The following is a 9,427-nucleotide window of genomic DNA, read 5'->3' on the forward strand; positions in this document are numbered from 1 at the left end:
GAGCAGATATCCACAAATATCTGAATCTACATTATCCATCCCAAATTAGTGTCGCTTTGTGATTCCAGACAGAATTAGATACCGTAATTGATAAACTATAATGAGACACTTATTGAAATGATTCATAACTTGAAAAATAAAAGAAGAGGAAAAAGAAAAAGAGAAAAGCTTCAAACATTCACTAAAGTTGTGTGGGACATTTCGTCGAACATTTTAAAAGTCTAAAACGAACTTAGTTTCGCTTTGAATTTCACTCGATAATATACTCTAATTAAAATATTATAACTAGTCACTGGTTAGCCATGTCAAGTTTCAAGAATTCAATATTGTTTGGGACATTTCGTCGAACAATTCATGAGTGTCCAAATATCTAGAACCACTGAAAGCCAAAGGAAGCAGGAAAGTACTATAAATGGAAAGGACAGAAAGCAATAGAGAAAAAAAAATCAACCCTTGGAAACAACAGCGAAAACCAACTACTCATTCTTTAGCATTAGCAGCTTGTTTCTTCGTAGCCTCATCCGCATCTTCAACTGGTGGTAGAGTCTGCATAACCAAATGCACATAAAAATCAATGCCAGTTTTCGAAAAAGAATTTAGTGTCGCTTTGGAATTTCATTCGATATTACATAATGTACTTGACATATTATGATGAGTCACTTATTAGCCATTTCAAGTTTCACGAATTCAATAAAGTTATTTGGGACATTTCGTCGAACACTTTAAGAGTGTCCAAATATCTAGAAGAATTCTAATCCAATAGAAGTGAGAAAGTAGAGTGAATAGCAATAAATAAGAGATTACGAGAATGCTGTAATTGACATATTATAATGAGCCACTGATATCAGCCATTTCAAGTTTCAAGAATTTAATAAAGTTGTTTCAAGCAATAGTGAAGTGATTACGAGATCAGGCTTGTAGATATTGTGGACGACGGAGGCGCCGGCAAGGAGTGAAGCGATGACGACAACGCACGACCAGACGAGAGATGGAGTCCCCGTCGGCTGTTTTGCAGCTCCAAATTTTTGGTTCATTGTCCTTTTCTTGGAATCGCCGGCTGCTGACTACTTGCACTGAGAGTATAAGTATTTTTTATCCTAAGGGGCAGTTCAGTAACTTCATATTCCTTTTATTTTGATCATTACTATGTTTTTTAGAGGTTTTCTTAGAGATAATAGTAATGAATTATAATATGGATCCGGATTTTTGCATTATTATTGGAATAACATCATATTGAATAAGCGGATTAATTGAACCCAAAATTGGTTGGTCTAATGGTTCGAAAAGAGTATTAAATCACTTTTTAAGTAAATAACTTAAAATTATTTTTAAATTGAGAATCAAAATTAATTGAACCGATAAAAAATATCGTTTGAAACGATTTACTGAACTTTTTAAGTAATTGATAAAATTTTATCTAATAAACTATTTTTAGCCTAATTTGTAAGAATTTAACTCAATTATGTGGACCTAATTAAGTATTGAATCGCTTTGACTAGAAGTTAAACTATTTATTCATTTGGTTATTTGATAAACGTACTAAATTGAAAGTTGACCATTAAACTTATTAGGGTTACACAAGCAAATACACATGAAAATTGTAATCGTCGTCACTTACGGCTTCTGTAATTAAATAAAGAGGTCAAGAGAGAGAAATTAATTTGTCGAGTGTTCTTCTTTATGTTCTTTGTCAAGGTTAATGACGAACTCCAACTCCACATCAGGTATTTCTCAAACTTGTAAAAATCATATTATTATAAGCATCCTAAAATAATTGTTTATGCAATTTTAGAGATTAGATTTGCATGATATTTAGATCAATGAATTTTACATGTGGGACACTATTATGTAAAAAGTTGTGTAGGTACACAAGTTTAGGACACTTATTATCAACATCGGTCAATGCATAGTATCTAGGGACACTATTATGGCCATGTGTCTGTGTCCTCTTTTCATAAGTGTTGTCAAAGCCTAGCTCTTAAGCTCCTAAAAGCGACCACACTTCCACTCACATAGGTAGATCCCATCAAGAGTGTTCCCATAATTATAATACTCTAACATATTTATGTTATGGGTCCATTAGGAGTACATTACTCATCCTTCCCTTATCATTATGAGTACCTAGCACTTTAGTTTTAGGATAGATTTATTTACAGTGCTAACAGTCACATACTAACAGTCACATACTAATGATGTATACTTTGTCTTATTAAACTCAAGATTTGACGTTATACCAAGCGTTGAGTCAAGTTTCCATCATGGGTAACTCTAATTAATGGGCTTGAGTCCCATCCCTTTGAGGTCCTTTTTACTACATCTCTAGCAAGACTTTTTGTCAAAGGATCCGCCAAATTTTCACTTAACTTCACATAATTAATAGTGATCACTTTGTCATAGATTAATTGTTGGATATAGCTATGTCTTAATCCAATGTATCTAGACTTTCCATTATATACTTGGCTATATGCCTTTACTAGAGTAGCCTCACTATCACAACGGATAGAAATAGGTGAAATTGGCTTAGGCCATAAAGGTACATCATAAAGCAAATTTCTTAACTATTCTGCTTCTTTAAATGCAGCGGCTAATGCAATAAATTCTGTTGCCATGGTGGAATTATTAATACATGTTTGTTTATTGGAACCCCAAGAAATGACTCCTCTACCAAGAATGAAGATCCATCCACTAATAGATGCATGATCTTCCAAATTTGTAGTCCAACTAGCATCTGAATACCCTTCTAAAACTAGAGGATATCCATTATAACACAATCCATAGTTAATAATTTTCTTTAAGTATCTAAGTACTCAATTCAAAGTTTGCCAATGCAAACTACTTGGATTACTTGTGTACCTACTCAATTTCCCAACAGCGTATGCAATATCCGGTCTTGTACAAGTCATTATGTACATAAGACAACCAATTAGACTTGCATATTTCAATTGATCAATTTTCCTACTAGCATTAGATACTAATTTTATTTGAGGATCCATAGGTGTAGATGTTGGTATACAGTTGAAAAGATCAAACTTTTTAAGCATCTTTTCAATGTAATGTGATTGTGATAAAGCTATAGTGCTTTCATCTCGAGTTATTTTAATCCCAAGAATAACATTTGCTACACCCATATCCTTCATAGCAAAGTTTTTTGACAAGATTTTTTTGTATTTTCTAATTGTTCCAAATTCATGCCAAAAATGAGCATGTCATCTACGTATAAGCAAATTATGACACCTTTTCCATTTTCATATCATATTGTTTAAATTGATTCAGCATCTTTTCAATATCACGAAATTGTTCCATAATAGAACGACTATAATAGGCCAATTTTGGCCTGGTCTCGAAAAAATAATAACCGAAGCCAAAAGATGCAATCAGTCGAAAACAAGCCAAAAAGGGCCAAATTGAAAGACAATCATTAAATTGTGGCCACATCAAAAAGATGGAGAAAGCCAATGGGTTATCAAATTTTGTTGACTTGGTAAAAGGCTAAAAATAGAAAGATATTATTTTTATTTTATTTTATTTTATTATTAAATAAGTTAGGCTATTTTTAGTAAACCCCATGTATATAAATAGGGGTATTTTGTTATTTGAAAGGGGGGAATGATTTTTGAATCGATTACTTTTGGTATTCCTACTTCAATTTGGAATTGGATTATTCTCTCTTTTCCTATTTTCATTGGAATTGAATTATTTTCTTTTCTCTTTCTATTACTGGGAATTTTGTCCATTTCATTTCAATTTCTTTGTTTTTTTTCTAAATTCGTCCAATTGCTTTTAGCCCTTCTGTTTTTTATTTGTTTTGCAATTAAGTTTTCATTATTCTTAATTTTGGCCCTAAAATTTATTTTGACTACATTTTGGTCTTCCTTGAAGCTGTGTGTTTTGGAGGGTGGGGATTATTTCCCTTTTGGTCCCTCCTTGTTATTCGCACGTTTAAATTGGTCCATTTCCTTTTATTTATCTTTGATTTGCCCCAGAATTTTACTTTAAGGTTCGATTTAATCATTTTTTATTTTCGCTATTTTATTATCAAATTAGCTAATTTAATATATTATCGCTATTATTTTTATGTTTCTATTTATATTTATTTTTTTATTCTAATACTATTATTATTTATCTAATTTTATTTATCTATTTATATTTCTATTTATTATATTTTTATTTCTATTTATATACTAATATTATTTTCATTATTATTTTTCTTATATATGTTTTTTACTCTTGTTATTAACATTCTATTTATTTGTTTATTTATTTTACATTTTTTGTTATTATCTATTTTAACTTTTTATACAACGCTCATTTTAAATTTTTACACATTATTTACTTTAATATTTTCATATATTATGTATTTCAAACTTTTTTTACACATTATATATTTTGAATTGTTTATATATTATTTTTAAAGAGTTTTATATATTATTTTATCTTGAATGGAAAATAATCTTTTTAAAAAAAATTATTTTATATACTTTAGATCACTTTTATAATCACCCGCGTTTCAAAGAACCCTCTCAACATAAGGAAATATTTCGTGTTTGGGAGTTCGAGGAATCGTACCCTATCGTGCTGGGTTTCGATTTTTCGTTCAACTAAAATGCGGAATATCCTTTTGAAATTTCATCCATGTTTTTTTAAAAAATTAAAACGAGGCAATATTTTGTGTTTGGGGGGTTTGGGAGGTCGTGCCCAATCGTGCTGGGCTTCGATTTTCCATTCGACTAAAATACAAAATATCCTTTTGAAATTTCATCCATGTTTTCTCAAATTAAAATGAGGCAATGTTTCGTATTTGGAAATTCGATAAATCGTGCCCAATCGTGCTGGGTTTCGATTTACCGTTTGGGCCGAATAGCCAAATATCCTTTTTAAAAGTTTTAAGTGCATGTGTTTTGGAAATCCTGAGATGATCTTGTGTCGAGGGTTTAAAATATTGTATCCAATCGTGCTGGACGTAATATTTTATTCGTTCTAAGCGAGAGAATCTCAATATCCAATTCAAGTTATCCAAACGTTTTTAAAGATTGTTTTTTAAAATCTTTTCAAATTTTCAACATTAGGACGTTAATCGATCAATACGGTACCAATTTATGGCGTTGCGAGGATGCTAATCCTTCTTCGCACGTAACCGACTCCCGAATCCATCTTCTAGTTTTTCATAGACCAAAAACGTTGTTTTAATAAACCAAAATTGTAACGCCCCAATTTTCAGGAATTCTATGAATGTTGGCATAGGTTTAATTATGTTAGTGGGCCTTTAGAAGGCCCAAGCTTAAGATAGAACCCGACAATTTTGGTTAATTTTTGTTCCATAAGAAAAAGGGGGTGAAATTATGAAATAGAACCTATGTGAAAATGTTTGAAAATGCTATAGGCTAAATTGAAGTGGCCAAATAAATAGGAGTGCAAAATAGGAGGATTTGCATGACAAACCTCCCATTTTACATGAAGTGGCCAGCCATCATGTTGTTGTAGACAATATGAGCACTTGATATCCATAATTCATGGTACAAATTGATAATGGGTTAGGTAAATATTCCATGATAATGGATTAGGTAAATATTCCATGATAATGGGTTAGGTAAATGTTCCATGATAATGGTTTAGGTAAATGTTCCATGATGGACATTTCATGTCTTTTGTATTAAAGAATTAAATGGATGAAATATGAAATTTTATTAAAAGAAAAAGGGGTGAAAAGAACAAATTTTTGTCCATCTTTGTTCATCATAGCCGAAAGTTAGAGAAGAGAAAGGAGAGGAGAAAGCTCTTGAACGTTTGGTCACTTGGGGAAGAAAATGGAAGGTAAGTTCATGGTAGTTTGCTTCTATCTTGATGTTCATGAGTTCTTCTTGATTCTACCGTAACTCTTGAAGCATATTTTGGTTTTTGGTTGTGTTGTGAGCATTTGGTCATGAATTAAAATGAAGGAAATGGTTGTTGTTTCATGTTCTTTTGATGAAAAATGGAAGATAGGTGAAGTTGAGCCAAATAAATGAACATGCATGTGCCTTAGATGGTAAAGGGAAAAATCGGCTAACATGTTGTGCTTTAAAATGATGAAATGGAGATTATACTTAAGTAAAATCATAGATATGTGATTATTGATTGGTGGTATACATGTTTAAATAACATGCATGCAAGGTATGTGTGAAAGAGTGATTTGGTAATAAATCTGCTTGGGACAACAGCAGTAACGTGATTTTGGAAAATCACCATAAATTGTGGGAGATGAATTAGAAGCTTAATAAATTATGTAATTAAATATTATTGAGTCTAGTTTCAAATGAAATAAACGAGAACATATTTTGAATTCTGTACAATGAGAAATTTGATTAGTAATGAAGAGTGGACAGATTAGTCAAACAGTGAAACATTCGAAACTTTGAGAAAAATCTGGTATTAATTGGCCAGACCAAAAATTCTGAAAATTTTATGGATATAAGATATATGAGTCTATTTTCAGGGAAAATTAACAGCACTTGATTTGGAGTTTCGTAGCTCCAGTTATAAATGATTTAGTGACTGTTGCTCAGGAAGACAGCTTGCAGTGAAATTATGATTATGTGGTAAACATTGACAAAAATTTGTTAATGAGTTGCTTATTGATTTCTTATAAGCTTATTATGATCTGTAGGTGTGGTTGACCGAATATTGTAAGGGGTTAATACGTAGTTCGTATTTGAATAGTTAGATTAATGTGTTAGTAATCCAATTGTAGGCAGTTCGTGTGTGGATCTCGTCAGCATATCGTCGCAAATAGGTGTGTAACTAACACCCTCTTTCTTAGTCTGGATAGGCAAAAGTCAAAAAGCCGAAATGCCAAAAATCGGTATTTTGTAGATTTACGAGTGTGCGAATGCTCGTGAGGTAAATCGATTAATGTTTTTGGTAAGCTGCAAAATTTGGACTGCAAAATGCATGATTTCTGTGCCCTCGATATTTTTGGGCTTAATGGGCCAAAATTGGAATGATGGGCCAACGGGCCCAATTCGGTAAGAACCCTCGATACGTGATTCTGTTAGTACGTGAAAAGGAGGAATATGCATGAAAAACCCTAAAACAGATAAATTACTGAAATACCTTTAAAAGTGGGAAATTTACAGTTTTACCCCTAGTAGATAAATTACCGAAATACCCCTAGGGTTAAATTAACCTAAATGCATGTTTGACTGTTGTTATTTACTGCATGCCATGTTGTTATTATCTGATGCATGGGATTGGGATATTGACGGAGGAAGTACTGAAAGTGGCTTGTCCACGTACTGGAGGCTTTGCCTCAATTTACTGTTAACTGAGAGCAAGGTTGCAACTGTGGAGTGTTGGGCTGGGTGGGTTGAACTATTCCCCACATGGAGTGTAGGGCTGGTACGGGTGGAGTGTAGTGGTTGGTGGGTTAAGTAGTCTCCCCAAATGGGCTTGCATATGTTATTGATGTTGCATGTATTTTGAAATGGGCCTATGGGCCATACTGTTATCTGAATAAGGGGCTAAGGCCCAATTTATTATAATCTGAAAAGGGCTCTGGTCCAGTACCACTGTTACCTGAATGGGCTTAGGCCCAATAGGCTTGAGCTTACTTGGGCTTTGAATGGGTTTTCCTTACACACTGAGTTTCCCCAAACTTACCCCTTTTATTTTCATCCACACAGGTAATCCCCAACCATAGTGGGCTTGGAGCTGTGAGGGAATTCGAAGTGGCCACTCGTTCTGAAAGTTTGATTTTCTTCTGGTGAACTGGACATCCTTTTAATTACGTTTGAGGTTTTAGACTTTTAAATGTAATAAGGCCGCTTATTTATTTTTGATGGTTTTTATATGTTTTATTAAGATAGGTAATATTTATATTTAACTGTTGAAATTGGATAGCTTTAGGGCGCATTTTCAAAAACAGTAATTGATTTCAAAATAACACGAAAACAGGCAAAGCTTCCGCAATGAAGATATTTTTCAAAATTAATCATTTTTCCTAAAAAGGACTTAATCAAATCGGTTTCCTAGAAATATACATGACATTAAGGTATGGCAATGGCGGTTTGCATGTCTAGGATTGGATCCGAAGGGAGTTTGGTACTTAAGCAGTCCGATGGACTCACCTCCTCTTTTCCGGTTTCCTACCTGGTGCACAGCTTCCATTCACTTTAACCTATAATGAAATCATCTTTTAAAACACTCAGTAAGTTTTCTTTCTGGGTCGGAAATGTTTTGAATGCTTCGATGTGGCATGTCGGATCCGGCCATAACGTCTGGGCCGGGTAAGAGGTGTTACATTTAGTAGTATCAGAGCCTAGGTTGCAACAACTCGGCTGTGGAATGGGTTTACAAAAACAAAGATTTTTGAAAGAAAAAATTTTATAAAGAATGCGAAAAACTCGATTTTTAAAATTTAGATCTTTAGAAGGTGGCATTCCGAATCTCCGGCTCAAGTCTGTAAGTATTGCTCTGAACTCTTTTGAATATTTTTCTGACTTATCTGTCTGTACTGAAATCCTGCTAGGATACTCTAGATAGGATGATACTGAAACCATAGGAAAATCTGATAAGAGACTGAAACTGTAGCTAGACTTCGATTCTGCGAAAACAAACTCTGAACTACTGTTTGATTCATAAAACATCTTAATAAACACTGAAATATTAATTGATGCATAAAAATTCGTAATCAAGATAATACGATATGAGTACAAGAGGAAGTGGACGGAGCCGAGGAAGTGCTCGAGCGGGATCTTCGTCTTCGAGACATATGCCGGCGGTGGATGCACCGGTACCACTGGCAACAGAGGTAGAGTCTCATGACCGCGGTGCCGAGGATGATACCCTGTCACAGGCAATGCTTCGTGTTCTGGAAATGGTTGCCGGGGCAAGTACGGGCAATGGAGTTCGGGAACTATTTCTGAAAGACTTCGGGCTAACGGAGCAGAGATCTTTAAGGGCGTGTCTGGTATAGCCCCGAATGTGGCGGAATATTGGTTGGAGGCCACAGAACGGATTATGGACAACTTGGACTACTCTAAGGAGATTGTGAGTGGGGTATCTATACTAAGTCCTTTGGGTCACTCGGTTAGGGTAGACAAACTGTATAGGGATGTACCCTTAGAAACTCAAGGTAGGATTTTCCCTGGAGATCTGATGGAGTTACCGTTCGGAGAGTTTGATCTTATTTTGGGAATGGACTGGCTTGTTAAGCATAAGGCGACCTTGGATTGTGCTGCTAAACGAATGGTGTTAAGGACTACAAAGGATGAGGAGGTTATGGTGATAGGTGAGCGAAGGGATTATTTGTCCAATGTGGTGTCGGCTTTAAGAGCCGAAAAGTGGATTCGGAAAGGTTGTGAGGCCTATTTGGCATTTGTAAGTCAATCAGAAGAGGAGGGATTGACAGTGGATAAGGTTAGGACCGTAAAGGAGTTCCAAGATGTTTTTC

General features: G+C 34.3%; 1 long non-coding RNA gene across 1 annotated transcript; it reads right to left on the reverse strand.

Annotated features, from left to right (window-relative positions):
• Positions 1 to 236: 236 nt before the first annotated feature.
• Positions 237 to 1,200, reverse strand: LOC107961472 (uncharacterized). Its single transcript, XR_001701301.2, has 2 exons — positions 906 to 1,200; positions 237 to 546 (listed from the first exon to the last, which is right to left on the reverse strand). It is a non-coding gene; the product is annotated as an uncharacterized lncRNA (long non-coding RNA).
• Positions 1,201 to 9,427: the final 8,227 nt, after the last annotated feature.

This window comes from Gossypium hirsutum, chromosome A05 (genome assembly GCF_007990345.1).
Source record: "Gossypium hirsutum isolate 1008001.06 chromosome A05, Gossypium_hirsutum_v2.1, whole genome shotgun sequence".
In the NCBI taxonomy this organism is placed as follows: Eukaryota; Viridiplantae; Streptophyta; class Magnoliopsida; order Malvales; family Malvaceae; genus Gossypium; species Gossypium hirsutum.